At 36.9% G+C, this 23,075-nt stretch overlaps 1 long non-coding RNA gene across 1 annotated transcript; it reads left to right on the forward strand.

Moving 5' to 3' along the window:
* Positions 1-378: 378 nt before the first annotated feature.
* Positions 379-21,143, forward strand: LOC309882854. The gene is made up of 3 exons (XR_014318370.1): positions 379-449; positions 18,131-18,188; positions 21,123-21,143. It is a non-coding gene; the product is annotated as an uncharacterized lncRNA (long non-coding RNA).
* The last annotated feature ends 1,932 nt before the right edge of the window (positions 21,144-23,075 follow it).

Here is a 23,075-nt window from a genome sequence, read left to right on the forward strand (position 1 = left end):
CTTTATAAAACACCAGAGAATCCAAGCACGCAATTTAAATCTATAAAAAACAAGGTTCACTAGTTCTATTGCTCACGCGATCACTTGTTCCTGTTATTAATTTTCCCAGTGGCACTTATTCCAGTATAGTTCCATGGCTGTACAAGATGTGTTTCATCTACAGCCAAGCTGTGAAACCCTGAACTTTCTATTTATTCCTTATTTCTTTGTGTCACATAGACAAAAATGAATTTTCACTAAAGTCAATTTTGCCATAAGGCAAAACTAGCTTCATCTTTCCTGCTTCCTCCCATCTTATTTTCCCAAGCTGCAATTTTGTCTGTGCAAGATAAGAGGTAGCGATAAAATACTCTGACAATAATCATGTCCTTGTGTTTTAGTGCTTGGATGTAGGCTGTCTCCTTTGACATCGTTTGTAGCCCAGCTAGCCAAGAAGAACAGCTGCACAGGTCAGTTTTCTTTTCTACCCTTCTCCCCAATGTTTTCAGTAGTTCCAAGGGTTAGATTTCCAGAGAAAGTGCTCAAATGTAACCAAAGTTATTCTGAAAACTCTTTTTAAGAGTTCCTGGACTATAAACATTGCTATCCAGCAGATATTTCCATGTAGTGATTGCTATGCACTCCAGCTCTTGTTCTTACACCCAGAAGTAGCCTCATTGACTCATCAGTGTGGCAGTGAAACCCCCAAAACCAAATTGAAAGCAAAACAGTAAGCAAAAAGCGCCCGTTTCACATTTTGAAGTTTGACTGTTTGTTCCAAATTGTTCTGTATAGACAGACTTCTAAAAATAAAAGTTGTTAATACAGACAGCAAATAAGTACTCTTCCAAATAGATTTTATTTCAAAATACCTATTGTCCTTCCCTTTATGTTCGTATTATGGAGAAAGTTTACTGTTGCTCATGAAGTTACTACATTGAGAAAATTACCAACTCAGCACTATAATTACTTTAGGAAAGCAGCAAATAAGACAGCTTCACATTGTTTAGACAATTTGATTACTCTTACTCATGATTTCAGAATGTGATAATCTAAGTGTTGCTTTAACTTGAGTGCTCAACCATCTTCCACAGTGATTTATACAAACAAATGAAATGTCAAGTTGAGATGTTCCAGATTTAGATCTCCTGAAGTTCCGTGTTGCTGCCCTTTGTTACAGACACTCTGCAAACCTCCTCACCAGCTAATGTATACTATTACAGCTCTGAGTAAAGCAACAGGTTTCTGTATTGTCTCTAAATTTTAGCCAAGACTACTCAACTTTTCTGCAACAATAGAACTTTACAAGAAAAATGGTCTTAACAATAACAATGCACACAAAACTACTTGCAGACTTCTTTGTCTTCTGGAGAAAAATACAAATTTAGTTAATACGATCTATTCTCGAAAAAAAAAATAAAAAAATAAAATAAAAAAGGTCCTCAGACCTTCTTCCTAAGGGAAATGTGAATTAGCCACAAAGCAATGAAATATATGGCTGCATATCAAAACACTAGGATGAAACATGCAGCTGGGAGTCTGGTAAAATGCTGTTCTGCAGTTTAAAAATCTGAACAAAAAGTAAGGCCTTGGGAGAAGACGAAACAGTTTTGACAATTTATGACTAAGAAGATCAGATGCATCTTTTTGAAACAGATAGCCCAGTATTCATAACTGTGTGATGCCATGAAATATGCATGATCACAAATATAGAGAACATCTATATACAGTAAGAAAGAACACAGAAAGTTTTATTATTTGTCAGTTGTTGTAAAAAGATTCTACATTTGCTGTGAAAAATGTTCATGGCAATACATGAATGTATGTGCTTTCTTGGAGTCAGATTTCTACACTTCCTTACTTTCCTGATGGAATGAATCCTAATGGATTTTATCCAAAGACTAATAGAATGAATCTGATTTTGTTTATCATTCATGAGTATAGGTCTTGAACTCTTTTTGAACATGGGAAACTAAGAAAGTGTTGTGAAATAAGGCACCAGGACTATTCTACCTGTAGTACATCTTGTTTGCATGAAAACAAATGTAATACTTCAAATACCAGCTACCAGCTAGACAAGATATGAATGTATTTTAACTATTTTTTTTCTTAATTCCATTTGGAGGCCAAGGGAAGAAACATATATTGTTATTCAGCTTCCCTCTCAAGAGAGATTTCATACTGACAGATACTTGGGATTCCAGCTGTGGGACAGAGCTATTTGTGTTAAAACTTCCTTTGTCAATGTAAATTGTGGCATAATTCCAGAAGTACCTACGGTTTCTAGCACATTATTGAAATGGGACATTGCTGCCTACCAATTGAAGCTTCAGACTAACTGTATTGAATAAATACCCAGAAAAGCTGTATAAGCTCTCCTGTGTACTGCACATTTGACCTCTTTGTCTCCAGAAATGAATAATATTGAGTTCAGATTTCTATGTCCCATTCTTTCTTACATCTAATTAACTAGACTAAGTTTTAAGTTCTTATCTGCAATAGTGCACAACAGATTGGAAGAGGATTTTTTACAGGCAGCGTTGATGCGTGGTGATCAGATATTCTCAAGGTCAAACAATAGAATAATAAATCAGCAATAGCTGTATTTTATTGAGCAGTAGTGAAACACTACTGCTAGAAAGCTGAGGAACTTACACTGCAGTTAGAGAATTTTTAGTCTATTCTACTCTTCAGAGTGAAAATGTGTATATATATTTTTTTTTTCAGTACGTATAGAATGCATTGAGATTGTATTTCTAGTCTTGCAGTGGACAGGAGGAAGAACGACGAGGTGATGTTTGTTTTTCTTTCTAGATGAAGATGGTAAGTAGTATCAGAGCATTGTGCAATGCCACTGCTAACCAGCTGCCACCTGGGCTTCAGAACAGTGACCGCTGTGCTTTGAGCCCAGTGATCTAGCCTGGTTTCACTTCCACTGCAGTCCACCCATCCAGACTGCATGGACCCTGCAATGATACCAGCCTGTCACAAGAGAGAGGAAGGAAGGTGAGGAGTGCTGGTGGTGTTTGCACCGATAGAAGGGCGTGAGCAAGTGGAGGGGTGGAGAAGCTGCTGCAAGGCAGCATACTTGGGTATCCTGAGGGTAGGAGAGTAGTGTGATAGGCAGCTTGATAGGCAGTTGAACCGAAGAGGCTTTTTTGTAATGGGGTTAGAAGACTGTGGTTGTAAATACAGATGTAAATCAGAAGCGAGATAGAAGTTAAAGATCAAAGGAAAGAGCAGGGAATGAGGGAGTAGGTATGGGATGGAAAACAAGTTACAATGAATAGATATCAAGGAGTTAGGCAGCTTCGATCTGTGATAAATAAACAAGGTTCAAGACATATTGAAAATACGAAATCATTAATTCCAAATTTCTCCTATGTAATGCAAATATGCAAAGACCCATGTGCGAGACATTTTGCTACCAAGTTGCCTCTTAGGACTGAGTATCTGAAACTGGAAAGGATTTATCTACCAGAAGTTCAGATGCTGTGTGGCATATTAAGTGAATTAATATGCACAACATTGCATCTTCTCTTCCAAATTAATAAACAGCACGTTCATTTCTTTTCTACTAATTGAATGTTTAACTTGTTTGTCTAAGGCCAGTGATAGGTCAGTAAGAGGTTAGGAATAAATATTGCTTGTTTTCTCCAGAGCCCTGAACTGTCGCTGGGTTTCATATTTCCTCCAGCCTGTCTCAGTGCAATACTATTTTGCAGACAGATGAAAGAATTTCTTTCATTATTAAAACAAAAGGGCAAGTAAAGAGTTAGGGAACTGATAATTATATACAAACTTCTTCCCCAAGGGCAGAAGAAAAAAATCAATGTGTTACAGTTTTTTTTCCCAATATAATTAGTGACTTTATGGAGAGCAAATTAGTATACATACTTTCTTTTTAGGACTTTACCATGGCTGGAGTTTATAGCTAGAGGATACTTGCTTTTTGTATTGTTCTTTTGGTTGGCTAGGGCATCTGAACAATGGGAAATGGAGAAATAGTACAGTTCTAAAAATTAGATAGTTGTAGACATATTTCTAGGCTACTTTGTTTGTGAGCTGGTTTTGTTACTGTTTAAATTTCTCATTTGCTTAGGTTGGAAGTTGTTGAAGCTTATAAAGAGTACCGGAGTGTTTCAGGAACCACTTCTACCTTTTTAAAGGGATTTTGGTACTGAGGTTGGAGATGATTATAACTTTACTTTATACATCTAAAGGAACCTGCCTTTCTTAAACACTGCCAGTTGCGAGTGTAGAGAGAGTGAATCCTTTTGTTGGCAGAATATGAAGTTGGTTCACAGAATACGAATCTGGCTTACGATATTCTCTCTTTATTGACTGACTACATAAGGTATATGTAAGTTCAGGTCTATGTCTGATTTGGAGAAGAAATGAATTACCTTGCTTAATAGCAAATCTGTTCATGTTACTCAGGAGGGTAGAGACAGAATAGCTGCTTAGAAGGATTTTGGAAGAAACAAGATGTGTATGAGTTCAAAGTAGTAGAGCTGTTTTTAAGGGCACCATTAAAAATCTTCCTTAAATACATTTCATATGAAGGAACTTGGATTGACTGCATGGTACTGAGAAAACATCTCATGTATAGTGAGCAGGGACCCTGCTGAAAATTATGTTCTTACCTCTGCTAAGACAAGGAGAAAAGCTGTCGCACTTCTCATTTAAGGACCTGCCCTGGCTCAGCAGCCCTCTCACTCTTAGCCATGGCACTGCCATTCAAAGAGCAACATTTCTAGCAGCATGTTGATGACTTTACTCTCCTCTTTCTTAGACATGCTTTGGAGTATTATTTGCCTGTTGTCTGTGATGCAGAATAGACCTGTTGATGAACAAGCCTTTCTATTCATTGGATAATCTCTTTTATGAGTTGCACAAGGAAGTCAAGAGGAAATACTTGTTCTACATTTCTGTGGTACCTGACAAGTGCACTTTTGTAACCTGGATGGAAAGCTCTCTTTTGAGCCACCTGTGTTCACTATTTCTATCTGTATCTTGAGCATGGAGACTAAGCTACTGTAAGCTAGCTTTGAACTCATAATCCTTTCATATCCTCTTACTCTTCTCATCCACTATCTGCTAGTGCTGTCTCTTGGCTTCTCTACCAGTACATGAAGTTATCCTACTGTATTGCTAGCTCCATGCTCTACCCTTTCTTTGCACTCCATAATACATTCCATCATCCATTTCACCAATTCTATTTTGTCTTGCACAACTTTTCCCTCTTACATTTAGAAAAGCATCTCTTCTTCATTCTCATGCAAGAGTAGGAACCTTATTTTTATCTCCCTTCTGTAACTTAGATGTAATTCCATCAGTGCCTTCACACAGGGCAGCATCCCTAGAGCCTGGGTTGACACGGTGAGCAGTGGGCCATGGGCCCTGCCGGCGTAGGCCAGCAGGCATTGTTATGGGAGGAGACATCATGAGGTACTTTTGCTTGAGAATAGGCAGGTTGAGGTGTGTTTAAGAATAAAAAGGGTTCCTAGATATAGTCACTTAGAGAAGTTCACCCAAAGTTTGGCAGCTGGCAAATACATCTTCTGAGGGAAAGGGAGGAAGTTGGTGGGCAAGGCGTGCTTTGTGCAAGATGAAAGCATCTCCTGATGCACAGGCAGATGAACAGTGGCAAACATTATATGCAGAGTAGTGTTAACATGGTCTTGCAGCTTGTGAAAATTGCAGGTGGTTAATCCATACGTTATTAGTCAATGCATGGGAATGTGCAGTAAGTCAACGAAAAGAACAGCAGTGAGGAGAAGGACAAAGTGCCCAGTCTGGACTGGTCTCTTCGACTCAGACCTCATGAAATTCCTGCTAATCTGAGCATCATCAGTGAACATTTTCCACAGTTAGAGTCATGAGTCACAGAGGGATGTTTCTCATGTACCAGAGCAACTCCTAATCAGTTTTTTAAGGTCAAAGATCCATCTGCAAAATTCACTAATGCTGAATCTGTTCTGTTGTTTCCTTTGCTTTTTTCCACTGTGGTTACAGTTTCTGTAAGTTAAATGTGCTGGAACACAGAGGGCAATAATTTGAGAAAAGGTTCATTTTAAGGGTAATCTACCAGACTGTGAAAGCCAGAGATATTTTTACAAGTTTGATTTACAGAATATGTACCATTACTTATGGGGCAGCATACCCATAAAGGTTCGGTGACATTTAAATAAACTAACAGATGAGGGGTTATTCCTCCAACTCAAAAGCAAATGAAAAGCACAATGACAAATGGACATTTTGTACACTTCAGTAAGAATACAGTAAAGATATTTCATATGGACAGAAAGAAAACACCAGACAGTCCATGAGCTGAACAGTGAACCTTTGCATGCTACTTGGTATAGCAGAGTGGATTTATGACTTAAATTAATTCATCTCATGAAGGGCAATGGTAATTGAGACCTCTTTGTGTGTTTTATAGTGTGAATACTAATGTAATTAAATGCTTAAAATTAAGAATAGATAAAAACTTGATCTGACAGTAGTAACTCTGCAAAGACAAATTGCAGAGCACATAGCCAGTGTATGAATCTGTGATTAATTTATACTGCCGTTTATAATGCGCTAAGTAGCTGCATGCCAATTATTATGGAAACAAATTGTGTTTATATTAGCATGTCTGAGGTGATCATTGATCCCAAATAGCATTATTTGAAGACTAATAGAGAGAATAATGAAGGAATAACATTCTGCCCTGCAGCTGTCCAGTGTGTTTCAAAATGGAAACTGAAACTGGCACATTTTGGGTTTCATTGATTTAATCAAGAAACAAACAAAAAAGCTCTCTCACTTTCCATCAGTAAGATTTTTCTTGTCACAAGTAAACAGCTTCTTTCATCATCACCAACAAAAACATGAAAGTCTCTTGGAGGGGCATAGACTAGAACGTGAAAAGACAAATCTTTGTCATTCTGAAATGAAGTCATTAGCTGGACTCTCACTTCTTAAAAAGATGAAGATGGAAATTCAGTGGAAATTCTTTAAAAAGCAAGAATTTTGCTGACGAATGATTGATTATTGAAAATATGCTTGTAATTCTTTTCCTTTATTATTTTTTACTTTCAATCAAAGTTCCTGAACTAGTAGTTAAGGCTGGCTGCTTCTGATTTTATTTGCTGATTTTATTGCTAAGGTGTGGCTCTAATGATTACTATGATAAGTGAAGTCTGAATTTTGAACCTCTGAATCTGAAGTCATGTTGTAATAAAGGTGTTGTTTTAAAAGATCTTGAATTAAGTTCTGAATAATAGAAAGAATGGAAAAGCTGATGATTTTGATGGAGTTAAACTGTAGACAGATGAGATTGTCTTATCCTCTATTCTTCCCATTTTTTTTAATTTAAATTTCAATATTGGAAGCCTTCAGCTCACAACAAAAAAGCTAGTCAGTTTATTTCTGACAAAGTGAACTGCAGAATTCAGCAATGATATTGTTGAATGCTGTGATATCATAACTTTGATTCCTGTGGAATATGTCTAATAATAGGAATGTGTTATAATTGTCTGAAAGAAGTGATAGGGCAGCCGCAATTCTTCTACTGGAGAGAAAAAAAAAAAAAAACAGTCAGAATAGGTTAAGGAAAAAAATTAAGCAAATACAATTGCCCTTTTAAAATAGCTATTTCCCTCCATATGAGCTCCAGTGATCCTAATTACTTAATGAAATAGGCACATTTGCACTTGAGTTTTGAGGGGAGGCCTCAAAACTGCATCAAAATTTAATTTAGCAGCTTGCTAATGTCAACCACAGCTTAACACTGAGGCATTTGGTAAGGTAGCTTTAATTAGTGAGCACATGAACCAAGCTATGATACAATATCTCCTTCACCACCACTGGGGAAGAGTTTGATCTCATGAGGTATGTAATGTTAGATTGATTGGAGAACTAGAAAATCCTTGTCCAGGGGCCTGACAAGATACGGACTGGAGCACACTAATTGACCCATTTTAAGATGGGCTTTATGCAGCTTTCCAGTTTTGGATGTGCAACCGTATGTCCACAATTACTTGCAGTTATGATTAACTAAGAAGCCAGATAATTGTGATCAGGTGATTAAACAATAAGTATCATTCTTGTTTTACACTAAATAACATCTGTAAGATGAGACGTCGTCTTTCAAAATCAGGCCTAGTTACTTACTCCAGACACTTTCTGAAGTGCTTTGCATTTCCTATGGAGGTTGGTTATTGTATTTTTTAGACTAATGTATCAATTGATGGAATTCTTTCACTGATGTAAAATCAACTTGGTTAAGCACTTCCTAGGGAGCAGTTACTTAACCTTTTTTTTCTTCTTCTTCTTTTTTTTTTTTTTTTTTTTGGTGTAGGCATTTCTTGATCCTTCTTGTCACCTTAATAAAGACTACTCTAGAACAACTCACAGTTTATCCAACTTCAACGATAAGCAAGAAGGGGACAGACTCTTTTGAAGACTACTTTTCCTTGAAATAATTATCTTGACTTGGCTGACTGTAGTCAAGATTGTCCTGACACTTTGAGAAGATAACATGGGAATTAAGACACATGGGGAATTTTCCCTTTCCCTTAATTCTCTCAGTAGACCTGTGGGTGGGACATCAAAACTGTTTCCAGAGACCCACTTTTCTACAGTTGTAGTTCTTAGCTTGGGAGCAGAAATCCCCTTCTGGGGCACTTTTGTTTTAAAATATTTCTTTAATTGTGAACTGCCAAGAACTGTGCTGAGACTTCATGGTTTTATCTGCTTTAGCACAGCTGAAGAGATGTGATAAATGCAACCTGTTATACAGCACAATAAGACATAGAAAGCTATAGAGGGAAAAGACTGAAATGATAGGCTATAATCAGAGGTGAAGGGAAATGTAGTGCCACACAAATACCTCTGAGAAATTTGTTGAACAAACTCAAGCTCTTGTATAATTAGATGACAAGATTTATTTTAAACTATGAGGTATGAGTGTGACAGCACTATAATTTGTCTTAAATAATTTCTTCACACCCAACAAGACACGGTCTTCAAAGTTCAGCCCTGCTATGGATTTCTTAAAAATGAAACCAAACATTTTTACACCTAAATTGGGTATAGAAACTGAAATAAAGCTTGCTAAAAGACAGGTTCGAAATTTCCTTTTAAGATTAAAGAGATTACTTGATTTAGTGAGGTAATTACTCATGCTTTCCTATCTGATTTCCTCTAACATAGTCTTGTTGACAGCACCTGTTTTATTTTTCATTGTGAAGTGATGTGTGCATACAGAGCTTAAAAATCTTGGGACAGGGCACCAGTGTATGGTCTCCCTTCAGTCCCTTTGTAACCCACTGTTGTCCAGCATATAGTGAAATAAGTTTCCTCTATATATGATAGTTCAAGGAAAGGCATTTAGAAGTAATATTGCAAGTAACTCACTTAGCATTTTCTGTGTTCTGAAAGGGGAAAGAGGTGTGTCAAAAATGCCATGAGATCTGGTGATCCTAACCTCTGTCGTGCTGTAGTATTATTGTCATTTCCGTGAAGTGGAGATATTAAAATCTGTATTTGCCATATCTACTCATTTGCAACATTTGTTTTAATTTATTTTTCCAGCAATATTTCCTAATGGCAATGTCCCAGTAGGCTTTGGCACTTGCCTGAACACAGATGCAAATGGTGGCAATGCGCAGTTGGGTCGCGCTCTCTCACTGCTTGTGGGGTGTGTAGCCAGGAGTGAGATGTCTGTGTCATATTGTATATTGTTGCACTGATTCTTTACAATGACTGGCTCTGCAAACAGTTCAGGGAAGATACCCAGGCAGATGGAGTTTTGTTTCCATGGCTGTAAATTGCTTTCTACAAATATTTGTCCCAGTCTATTGAATGCTCGTGGCAAGGTGAGTCAGTGTGACCATAGCAAGTGTCTATAAATATCAGAGTGAATATTTATGGTAACTTTTTGCTGTATTCATGCAGCCTAATTACAACATATGCCTACATTATTTGTGACATTTTAAGATCTTCTGGTTTATTTCCTATTGTTTCCAGATTCTAGTACATTGAAAGCAAGAATACTTGCTGGCATCACAAAGCTCTTCTGCTTTTCAGTGATTCATTTGCCATGTGGAATAGTTTGTTCAGACATAGACTTGGAGACCCCTTCTTCATGTGCCAATTTTTTTCCCTGTGTAAGCTCTAATAAGCTTTTCCTTTCTCTTACACTCTGTGCTATAATTCTTGCCACAGGGTCTTTAAAGAAGTCTGCATCCATCACTGATATGTCATGAGGAATTTGAAACTTCATTGAAAGGGAAGATAATCAGCTTTATGTTATTTGTTTACATTTTTGGTGTGTTTTATCCTAACTAGATATAGCTGTTCTGAACCACTGGCAATCCCAAAGGAAATCAGCTGATTCTTTATGGCGACATAGCTGGGTAGCCTTCCTGACAAAATACAGCATCACTGCTCTGTGGCTTAGCTCTCTGGAGGTAACATTCGTTTTCGCAAAGCTAGAGCTGTTATATATTCATGAAGCTTTGAATTCATTAACTGTGAATCTGTTGTCTTGTCAAGTCCCTTTCTAAGAAATGTTAAAATTCAGCCAGATGTCTGGTGTTATCTCCCCCTAAAAAGAAAAAAAAAAAAAAAAAGAGAAAATCTTTAATCTGTGAATTGATAGTCAGTGAAGTTCAGTACTTTTAAAGTCCATCCAGGTACCTGGCACTTCTCATGGCTTTGAACATAATTATTATAGTTGGGTCAGGAGTTTTCATTCAGCAAAGTTTTTCTCTCGGAAAATGATTAGAAGGTTGTCTGTCACAGTTTATGGGTTGAAACCATGGATGAATGACACATTTGCTAGTACAGTAAGGCTGCTATTCTGTCACTCCTGGGAGTGGAGTGATGATACAACTTCTGGTAGCAGATTTTACAGGTGTTCTTAGCAGGGGAACATCAAGAGTCAGAATTTCTGACTTCGGTTCCATGTTTTGGATGGAAATGTGCTTTGATAGATATTCCCATCTTCTTTCTCAGAACTTACAGCTGTGGAGTAAGATTATAATAATGGTTGCTGCAGGCTATTAGTCCTAAGGTTGGTAGCCCAGAAGCCTGGGAGCCTGATCCTACTTTTATATGAGGAATCTTGCATGCTGAAGAGCTCTGTCTTCATATTGAGTTTAATGCTTTGTGACAGTGAACCCAGCAGCTCTTGGACCCCCTAACTCAAGCTGGGAGTGTCAGATTTTCTTGTTCTCAGAAGCAAGCAACAAAGCCTTGGGTTTCCATCAATTTGCTCTTGTGCTGTTGTAGGGAGAGTCCTCTCTCAGCTTGCTCCTGTGCATTAAGGACAGCCAAAGAGCCCCTGAAGTTCACAGCCAACAGCTGTGGCATTTCTAAATGTGAAACAGGAAAGGAAGTTCTCTTGTTTTTCTAATATTTTTAAAGTTTGTTGTTGCTGTTAAAAATTCATTATTCAGAACCTAAGCAAAAGATTATGCATGATGCAGAATCCAAGCATTTCAAAACACTGACATTTTCCTCTTGAAAATAAATCCTGTTTGCATCTATACAGGCAGTAACCAACACTTCTCAGCTGCACACTGGAAACTCCTGTATCACCAGTGCTACAGAAATCCCATAGCTTATATCATGACATTTTCTTCAATTTTCTTCTGACAGAACCTTTGTCTGTGGGGCAAGTAGCAGTTAAATGACTAAGAAAGATTTCCTTAGGAAATCCTACTCCTCAAAAGCCTGTTGAGATGTTAATCTTCAACCTGCTTCCTTATTTTGGACTCTAGACAGGCACTGTAGAGGCAGACTGGGATACCTTACTTCAAAAGACATTTTCAACGCCAGTGGTTGCTTATTGATTCAGCTGTTCATAAATCATTTAGAGATCCTCCTGCTGAACACGTCTTTCAGACAGGATCCCTGATGTTACTAAACTCAGCTATACAAGCCCTCCCAGGCAATCCACCCCAACAATAGCTTGTTTGATCAAGTGTCTGATTTAGATTTTTTTTTTTAGCATGAGACCTTTATGTGTTTTCAACAGAGTTTAGGTAGAGAATCCTTGATTTGTATTTTGAAGTAAGCGGATGTTGCATTCCGCTCTATTTTATTGCAAACTTCAGAACAAAATCAACTGCTGTTAAAAAGAATGAGGTAGTTTGCAAGAAAACAACCAACACAAAACCCTCAAAACTTAGGAAATGCAAGATATGCAACCTTAATTCAGTCACCTCTGCTTCTAAATTATGAAATACAAGGCTATATGACATGTAATCAGAATCAGGGGAAAGCTGCTGCTTATTCCTTAGTTCTGCCACTCCTGACTTCTGAATGCTTCAATTTGCAGCATGAGCAATTCAGTCATTTTGAAGCGTTCTATCTGAAATTCCCACCAAACTCTTAAGTTGTGTAAATTCGGACACATTTTCCAGCTTCTTCATACATTTACTTGAAATAAAACATTAAGTCACTATTCTAAAGCATAGAATAAAGTATAGAATACTACAATTGCTCAATAAAATGGCAAAAATTACCAGTGTAAGAACAATGTATTCTCCACTATATTATTCTCTGAAAAAGCAGAATTATTTTTTGCTGAAACTTAACCAAAAATCAAATCAAATCAAATCAGCCCGAGGCAGACATCAGCCTGGAATGGAAAATGTCAGTCTGAGCAATTAAAGTGTAGAAACCTATAAGCAGCTAAAGCAGGGTTTTATGACAGAAAGTATCTCGGCAGTCTTGGCTAAACATCACAGCCAGCATCACTTACCCTTATATAGGTGTTACAATAGAAGTAAAACATATTAAAGCAAAGAAATTGTCAGCTCCTGTAATGTTCCATACAGTTAAGGAAATGGTTCCCTAGTTCAGCCTGATGAACATGCCAGTACTGCACTATGGACATAGAGCCACGCAATTCAGTAAGTGATCCTACAGTGATGGCATGTGTGGAATGAATGGCACTGTTGCACAGCACTTTTGAACAGGATGTGTGACAGATACTGTGCTGTGTGTTTGGGGTGAACTGGACATAGCTGAACAACAAGAGGTAGCAAAAAGATAATATGTGAATAGTGAGTTAGGGCGATGCTGAGAATGTCATGTAGCACTACAAAAGGATGCACAATATTTGTAATGGAAACCTAAAGAATAATACCAAATATATATATATATATATTAATCTGAGAGCTTCTGCAATCTCCATACAGCATATATTCCATATATTTAATTTGCTAAATTGCACCACAGAAACAGATAATTTTCCACAAATTCATAGAGGTGATGAAAGGCTTTACAGCATTGCTCAGGTATCACTTCCTCATCTTCCATTTTACAAGTAATTATTTTCCATTTTAAATTCAAAAAACAAAAAGGAAATGTATGGAGAATTTAATTTTTAAAGTATTTAAATATTGAAAGTTTGAAGTTGTAAAGAGCAAGTAAAAGCTGTTACGGTGAAGCCTTGTTTCACTACCACATGTACTGTATCTCAGCTCCCCGAGACACTGAACTGAAAATTGTCATTGTCTTTACACTGCGCGCCTCACTGTCAAAGGAAAGCATGACTCTTACTCATACCCTCATCATTTTCAGCTGTCTGAGGTGGAAGCATGACAGGTCAGGAAGATTTTCAAAGACATTTAGAAAATGAATATAATTGTGGGAAGTTGAAACAAATAAGGCCTTTTCTTCCCACTGCCTTCACAGACACGTTTCTCCCTGCTGTGTAATTACCTCCCTGCCTAGTACTACACTACGCATGGAAATAAACCTAGGTACTTAATAATATAAAGGTGCTTCCTCTACAAGAAGTGACAAATGGTTTACGGCTGAGTACTTTCTGGCACTAAAGTAATTTTTAGCATTACTGTCGGTGTTAGATCTTTTAAAATTAGTAACAGAAAGGAATTTTCTGTAAATAGTCTGCTAACTCGAGTTAATTATTAGGTTTTGGAACATCTTTTATCACGTAGAGACAACGTACCACCTTCACCAACGCAGGAGCTGTTCCTGTATTAATGTAGGTATTCTCCTGAGTAAAAACAGTGTTAAGTTGTATCTGGGCAAGGTGTTAAGTAGTGTTTTATATCATGCTAGCTCACTTGTCTGGAAAACATAAATACAACAGAAAATGTCTTTGTCAATACCCATCTAGACAGCTGCCATGTTTAGTTGGTGAAGGCAGTGTTGAGATGCTGCCAGATAGAAAAGTGATGTGAAGGAGAATGCAAATCCTGAATTCTCAGAGTGCAGACTGAAGTGCTTAATAATTCCAGTTATTACTTAACTAACATTCATGTGTCTTTTTAGAATTCCTTATTATCATGTAAATGTAGTAATTCCATGTTAAAGAGAAAATAGAGGACACTTTATAAAACCAACACACGACAAAAAAACAATCTGTACAACATGTCGCTACAGGATTGTTCATAAATCTGAAATTTGAGAAGATTTCCTGGTCAGCTCAACTTGTACTTGTGACAGTGCAAGTTTATTCCTTTCATTTCCTATTTTTCTTTTTTTCTCTTTCTTATTTCTCACAGCTTGGAACATCCAAAGTGTGAGAAAAGTCTCAGTAATTAACTCAGATAGGGTCTTCTGTGAAGAAAACAGAAGAATGAAACTTTCATTCTCATGTGTTTCTCACATAAGTGAAAAGACTTTGGAGTCTGGAAGTGCCATTATAAATAGAGCTGTGTGCCCTCCTCCACCCCCATAATAATCTTATCTCAGTACTTTAAATAAGCAGTCTCCTTTCTTTACATCCATGCTTTGGAGAGTGCTGGAGACTGCAATATTTCTTTGTAGGCATCACTGGACCAGAAAATATACTCCAAACGTCCAGAAATTTCCTGTTTCCCTTGATTAACACCCTGAGCTGAGTTAGCCCCTGACCTACTGTAGAGCCCAGTAAGATTCAGTGCCTGGGAATTTTTTCTCTTTGTCTTGTTGCCCCATGAAGAAGTTGTAAGGCTTGGCTTGGCTTTAGATTTTATGGTTATGTTTCCCAAAACTCCAGCTTTTGGGAATTCTTACACTTTATATGGAAGATTTTTAAAAAAGTAAATCTTTTGTGTGTGAGCCTGTGATTTGTAGGTGGGTTTAGAGGTGACCAAGCTGCATTTTGGAGGCTATAAAAATGAACTAGTCCAAAGCCCAGCTCAGAATTTTATCTCAGTAGAAGATTTTTTCTTCAACAGCTCATTTTGCTTGTTCCCCTTGTGTTTAGTTGCAGTGCATTTATGAACCTCTATTTGCATCATGCTATTTTAACTTGATGTGCCAAAATGGGTAAATCTGAGGCTGTACAGGATAATGACAATGTCATTTTCAAGGCGCTCTAAATGATATGGAAGATAACTTGAACAGATATTAGTTTCCCACTGTGCTCAGTTGTTACACAGTAGCTAATTAAAAGGCAGTTGACAAGCACATAAGACAAGCAATGCTTGTTGGAGTCCTTAGCAAGCTGAAAAATAATCTAATAACCCTAGAATTAATTTAGACTCAAATGTTTCATTGCAAATGGTTAATAGGCTGATGGTTGAACTGGTGTGCTCAGACACTTTTCTACATGAAGTAGTACATGACCAGTTCAACTTTTCTCCTATGTAATAAAATTATACAAATCTAAATTATACACACGTTCCCAAGTTCCTAGACTTCATTAAATACTAGGGGATTAAAAACTTGTATAAATTAATCAATGTGCTATAATCCTAAAAATTATAAAATGAGCCCTTGAGGAAGTAATGTAATACTAGCTTTTTAATTAGTGTGACACCAGAGATTCATTGTTCTATAATGTAAGTCTTATGTTTATGAATTGTATTATCATTTTAAAATAGAAAAAAAATACAGTGTTTTTACTAGTTACGAACAGGAGGTAGGTGTTTACGGGTTTTGAACCTGTAAACACATCTTCAGCTTCTCGTCTTATGGGTAAATACTGTGCCAATGAGTACAGGCTTATCTTTACTTTTGTGAGTAAACGGGTTTATGATTCCTGGGCCTATTTCATCAAGATCTCCATAAATAATCCTTGTGGTAGCCAGAAACCCTGCTGATACCAATGAAGTGCTAGTAGGGCTGAGAGTATCAGCTGACACTTTAGGATGAAAATGTCCATTTTGTTTTGTTTTGTTTTTAAGAGTAAAGTGGAAATCTCTATTAGGTACGGTCAGTTTTGAGAAGTGCTTGCTATGCCATCTGACAAATATTTTATGCTTTCAAGATGCAAACACTTTTTATATATAAAAAAAATTATTTGTAAGTCTTCATTCATATTCTCAGCTCATCTTCATCTTACAGGCTGTTGTCGTGGTCATTGTTATGTTAATAAAGGGTGCTCCCAACTCTTGCGTAGGACTGGTTCTGATAATGTTAAACTACAGCGAATCACCCAAGCTTTTAATTATGTCATGCCAGACCTGTCAATAAACCAAATGACAAAATCTGGTGAAGTTAACCTTCAGGTGTAAGCACCCATAGGAAGAAAAAGTAGCCGCAGTTTTTACTGTTGTTCGTGTGAAAATATTAAGCCACTGAGATTTTCCAAAGGTTATTTAAAAAAGCACAGTGCATGACCAGTTAAAAAGCATTTTAAATGTCTTGAACAGTATCTATGATTTTAGAAACTGCTATGTGATAAATTAATTTGGGAGAACATTAAAATAGAATTATAAATTTGTCCTTTCCAGTCCCAATGTAGATTTCACATCTTTCAATAATCTAAAGCTGGAGTCTAGACTTCCCAGTTAACCTCAAGTGAATCCATACCAACAGTTTTCTGTACCTAGGTGACTGAGTTACAACTACTGAATCTTGCTTCTGCATCTGGCAGTGCTGTATGAGCAATTTTTGAAGCTGCTTAAGTTTGAGAACTCTTCCTCAGCATGTATATTTCACATTAGGATTTATAATTGTTTAGAGACTAGTGTTGTCTAAATCATATTCTTTGATGTTGTGTGAATTCCAGTTTGTAAATTTCCCTTAATCTGGCTTAAAGAACTTAATTTTCAAGCAGTGCCAGTGCCTGTGGGTGCCGTGCACAGTAGGATCAGGGCAGTGCTGGAAACTCGCACAACCCATATTTAGCAGTGTGATTTAACAACGTTGGATGGGGAACACTGCCTGAGATTGCCCCTTATTTCAAAGGGTAAAACAAAACAAAACAACAAAAAAGAGGAAATGCTAACTCTGTGTTTGGCAAGTTTCCCCAACATTGTCTGTTCTCATGAAAATGAACAAGGAAGATCAGAGATCTGAGCATTTTTTCATATAATTCCTGTGGAGCTACTGGAAGAGAGACAAGTTTCCTATGCAGAACATCATGGCAACAAAAAGACTGTGCCTCTTTTGTTTCCACTCTATATTTTTCAGAAATCTAAAGAAAAAATTTCACTGAAATTTAAATAGTCCAACAGTATCTGAGTCTTTCATATGTATTATTTATTGTACCAATCCTCAGCTGGTGTAAACAAGCCCACTTACAATGATGCTAACTGTGGATTTGCTCAATTACACCCTCCATCTGGGCAGTGGAGCCATGCTTTAATAATAAGGAAACAATTCTCTTTTTCTTCCTTCCATTCCCTCTTCCTGTTAGAATATTAAAATAATTCCATGCAAGCAAATTATCCCCAAGATATCCAAGAATTCTGTTCTTATGTCTCATTTTGTTAGTATTTAAGATTAAGTTACTGTAAGTAACCTTTTTTTTTTTTCAAAAAATACAGGAAGGCTGATATTTTTTTTAACTATAATGTACTTTCTTAGTCCAAGTTTGTAGAACTAAGATGTGTTCAGAAAGGCAGATACTGCAGTGTTCTCTCCTTTTTAGTAGGATTTTCAGCAATTCTGAAAAAAAAATCTAGTGTTGGTAGTATTTTACTCACAGAGGCCAATTTTCACATTAGAAATCTTTTATATTTAAATAGTTCAGGAGATAAGGCAACACTAAGTTTTGAACTACAGGACTAGATTTTGAATATATAAATGCACTTCTTATTATGAAGAGATTGCTGGAAGAGCTCATGAAGGAAACCCAAATTATGATTTTTTGGTTTTCTGTACTCGAAAATAGCCTCGCTACACTGTGTTTTATATCAACATGAAACATTGCTTCTAGGCTACTAACTTGTATCTCATGTTTCAGGTCAATGCATTTTGAAGCAGATGGGGCAGTAATTCATGAAAAATAGTGTTTAGAAAAGGTAAGTCAATTTTACAGATACTGTAATGTCTGCCACAGGCTAGAAACTGGCTTGTCTGTGGCTGGATTGTGAAAGGGTCTGAACTACTCCACAGCTACTTAATTTACTTGTAGGGGAAAAGGGAGAACACAACCACAAGCTAGAAGCCACATCCTAGAGTGGACACCCCACCTCTGTACATTTCCAGATTTGTCCTTGGACTAGTTGATAAAAATATATATAGATCCAATCAAGTATAATGTATTTAATGACATTTCATGGACTCTTTCAACCATTTTACATTTGATTTCAATGAAAATGTGGTAAATTGCTGAAAGATGCAATAAGCAGCATCATAAGGAAGAGGTACAGAATCGTGTTGTGCCTGTGGATGGTGTTTTTTGGTCACAAATACAATCACTCCCAGCTTCTGACTATGACAGTTGCTGAGGGACAAAAATGCCTAAATCCCATCTGTCTGATCCAAATAGGTGGAATTTTGTGTGCTAAGGAGCTTCCATATTAGATTAAGATCTATGTCTGAGTAAACAAGCAATTGACATGCATTCATTAGAAAGTATAGCTTTCACAATATCTGATGAAAAATTGTTTAGTACAAGTAACTCCCTGGTGTACTATTTAATTCCCTCAGTTCTAGCAAGCTTACTCCTAACATAAAGTGCAGGAGAAGTTTCCATGAGAATTTGGAGTAGTGCTTATCCTCCACTACTATCATTTCTGTAACCCCCTATGCTTCTTTTGTGGTGTCTCCATATGGTAAAGGTCTGGGAATGGATTTTGGCTCTATCAAACTTCATCAGAAAATGTTTTTTTAATTAGAATTTTTAGTATTAGTATTTGTACTTATTTTTATTTTGTTTCCCTCTGTCTTTCTGAAGTGGCTAGTAATCTTAAGTGTGGACGTGCAGATCTTCCTGGGATAGACATGCTTCACAAACAGATTATTCAGTCATAAGGGACAAGTGTTGACTGCAATGTCCTCTTTCTCTCCTGTAGGAATCTTGGTTTAGCCAGGTACGTCAAAGAGTACCTTCAGTTCTTCCTGCCATTTATCTGTTAGTGAGAGCAACATGTTGTAAAAATTTGTTTTTAACATACTTCAAAACCTGCTTGTAATTCCTCAGTTCGTACACACCATTTAGTGAATAATTTGACTTGTTGGCTATCTTCCAAGCCAATAATGCTGACCAAATTATCTTGAACATGCAGATGGTAACAAAAGGGCACCAGGTGTTGTTTTATTGTAATAAAGATGTGCAAACCTTTGCATCTCACTAAGTTATTTATCCACATAAATCATCAGGATTCTCAGCTTCCCACACTGCTTTAGTAAATTTTGAATAAGAGGCATCAGCTGTTTTCAGAATGTGCCCTTCTGTACATGCCACAGATATTTTGCTTTGGGCTTTTCTTCCACACTATGACCCATAGAGGCATTCAGTAGATCCTCTTTTTGATTTAAATGATTACTGAGCGATCAGAAGCCCAGATGTTCAGTGGCTTAATTGCTAAGTGTTAGCCTATAAAAGAGAGTAGGCAGTTAGTATCTGAAGGGAGGATTTTACTGCGTATAAATGTTATTTGGTACATTAAATGACATTATTTACATCCAATTTCTCTCTCTAAGGTGGCAACCTGAGGCTGTAAGTTGCCATGATGGAAAAATAGCACTTGTTTTCATGTCTACCTTTACAGATACAGAGAAACAAAATGTGGAAGCATAACACAGAGCAATGGTAAAACAATACTGATCGGGGGATAAGAAATACTGTCATACACCAGCAGACTACTGATTGCCAACTTTTCTATATGCCTCAAGGAATGGCTACAGTGTATCATCTACAGGAAAGACTTCAAAACTTAACAATAAAATATTAAGTTGAATATTGCAGCCCTAAAATCACAAAGTGAATATTGCAACAAAGATCAGGATTTAGTGAGATCACTAGAATGAAATTCCTATTTCTTTTGATTGTCATGCTGATGTATAACAAATAATTTGAGTACTTGACATTGATTCAGTATCATTCAGAGCTCCGTTCTCACTGGATTTTTTTTTTATTTTCTAATAGAAGAAACTAAACGTCCACTTTAAATAGTTTAAAAATGGGGGTGAGGACTCTCTGGCCAGATCAGAAATGGCAAGTGATAGCACAGGTCATAACTGTTCAATGTTCAAATAAAACCTATTTCCCTTGATCCCTGTTCAGTCTGATGAATCCTCAGGGTTGGCTCCTGCTGGAATCAAAAACCAAACTGTTATTCTGTTTTGTGAATTCCCATCACCTGTTGGCATCCTAAGCTGGTATGAACCACTCTAGGCAATGATGCAGCTCTCCACAGTCAAAGAAGTGGCCTTGCGCTAGGAAGAGTAATATACACTGCATTACTAGAAATAAAAAATACTGACTGTGAAACTCATCTGTGGTGGGCAAGATGATGGAACCAGGCCTTCTGCAATGTTTGTTACTGTAGCTGATGTTTCATACTGTTAGTGCATATTATGCTTTTTTGAGTGTTTAAGTGCTTGCGCTGGTTTGATCTACTTCAATGCCTTTTTGCTAAATTGCACAGTTACAGAAAGCATAGAGCACCTGAACATACCATTAAATGAGATCCTCTAGCATGTCCTTGTCAGGAAACACACTGTTTCTTCTAAGATTTTATTACATTACAATATAAATGACAACCTAAGTAGTACTGTCCTGGGAATGCTAAGCATAGTGCTTCTACTTAAGAAGGAAGGGTGTGGACAAATGGTTAATTAATGCCATAGTGTTTTTTACAAACATGTTAGGCAAAACCCACTCTGAACTGTAACAATGATTGTAACTTAAAAACTTAGAGACTTTCCTGACTGAATTCGTGGACCAGTCTTCATCCTTTCTTCAGTCCAGGTCTGCCATTATCATTATCATTGTGTTTTTCCCATAGAAAGAAAGGCCGAAAGATGACCCATTACTAGTCACAGCACGTTGCTCTCACTGATTGGAAAGCAGTCACACAACAACAAGCATTTATTCTGTTTACTGAGATGTAACACCAAGGAACAGCAATTCACACCTGCGGTGAAGTTGTTATACTTCCCATTTCTTTTTTTTTTATATATATATATATTCTATTTTTATCCTTCATTTTTCCTGTTTCGTTTTGCCTTTTTTTTTTTTTTTCTTTTTTAATCTTCTCTGCCTCTCGTTCCCCCACTTCTATGATGGGTGTCAGTGCCAGTCTTGACACTTACCTTAAACCTGAAATGAAGGATAAACGGTCAGTGGTACATTTTTCAGCTATTAAATGGGTATTGCCCTAGTTGTAATTGATGACTTTTCTGTAGGGCAATCAGCTTAAATGTGTCTGGCTAATATATGAAGTATATATAAAAATGCATGTATATATATTTACATGTATATAGCTTAGACCCAAATCACATCGTGGGCTGTGGAATTTAGAGGAGAGCTCCCTTCTCATGCACAGGCTGTTATATCATACTATATATCCTCCAAAAATAAAGGGTATGACTGGAGACGAGCAAGGGAAAATACCAGAAAATCTGTGAATCACTGATTTATTCACCACATCACAGAATATTTGATTTATTTTTTTTTTTCCCCAGAACATTTGTACTAGACAAGGTAAAACGTAACTGGAAAACATTGCAGTGTTGTAATAATCCTATCGCACTCCTTAGAAAAAAAAAAAAAAAAAAAAAGGTAAAGTAGCTCTCCTGAGGCAGCATGAACTTTCATATGAAGATTCCAAAATGTTTTTACTTTTCTTGTAAGGACCATAACCTAAATAAATAAATCCAAGATAGAAATATCCCACCTGCCCCATGCTCATCACAAATCAAACCCAGAGGTTTAAGATTACTATTCTTACCTCTACAAACATGACACTTAGCAATATAATGTCTCTCAAAAGGGAAGGTGGGCATAGAAATGGAATTGCTAAAATGATTTTACTGTAGAAAGAAATGGAGACCTAGTTGGTAAGAAAATAGTACATTTGAATTGGTCTCAAGTGTTAAATAATGGATATATGTGTATATAGGGTATTCAAATGCTTTTGATTTTTATGCAGAAGATTAAAATTTCCATTAGTATTCCACCTCTTCAGTTTTGCCTGGGGACTGTTAATTATATTTCTGAAATTGCAACCAAATAAAAACTTAAAAAAGTAACAACCAGATAATATAGTAAAAATATTTCCGTTTCCCCTTTTCTCTTCCCTGCAAGCAGTGTGCTATCCTCTGTACAGCCCTGGACTAAAAGCTTACCTGTGTTAATTCCTGCACTCCACATCTCTTCTTGTACATGTACTTACTCCTGAGCAAAAAGAGCCCGTTTCAGTAACATTGTAAGCACTGTCATCCAAATACTGGTGTCCTGAGATGCTACTGTTGGTAGCAACTGTGATGCCTCAGGAACAAAGCAACATTGTGTATAAACCTTCATAAGGTCGGTTCTATTAGTGATGAGAGGATTTTCCGACTAATGATGGTGTTCTGCTCCATAAACCAAGGCTCTCAACTGCTTTTAAGAAATGCTAGAAATGCATTTAGAAAATGTTGATATTTCACTTCTAATATTTTCTAACTGTGAGGGTGTTTGAAACCTACAGTTTTATGCAGTGCTTTAACTTGCCTGAGCATTATGGAAAGACAGGAATCATGGCTGCTTTATTTTCAGAGGTGTTTTCTGGTAATAGTATAGGCTCCAGTGGGAACTAGGTCTTGGGACATGATGCTGGCTTGCTTTCATTTTTATGCTGTGCATTTGCATGAAAATTGCACAAATAATGATGATATTTTTTGTAGTGTTTAGTGGAGCATTTGGTATAAAAGAACTTGAAGTGTAAGGGTTAAGGCTTTTTGTTCTGTTTCTAACA

Source organism: Aythya marila (assembly GCF_965140915.1).
Source record: "Aythya marila genome assembly, chromosome: 12".
Classification (NCBI taxonomy): domain Eukaryota; kingdom Metazoa; phylum Chordata; class Aves; order Anseriformes; family Anatidae; genus Aythya; species Aythya marila.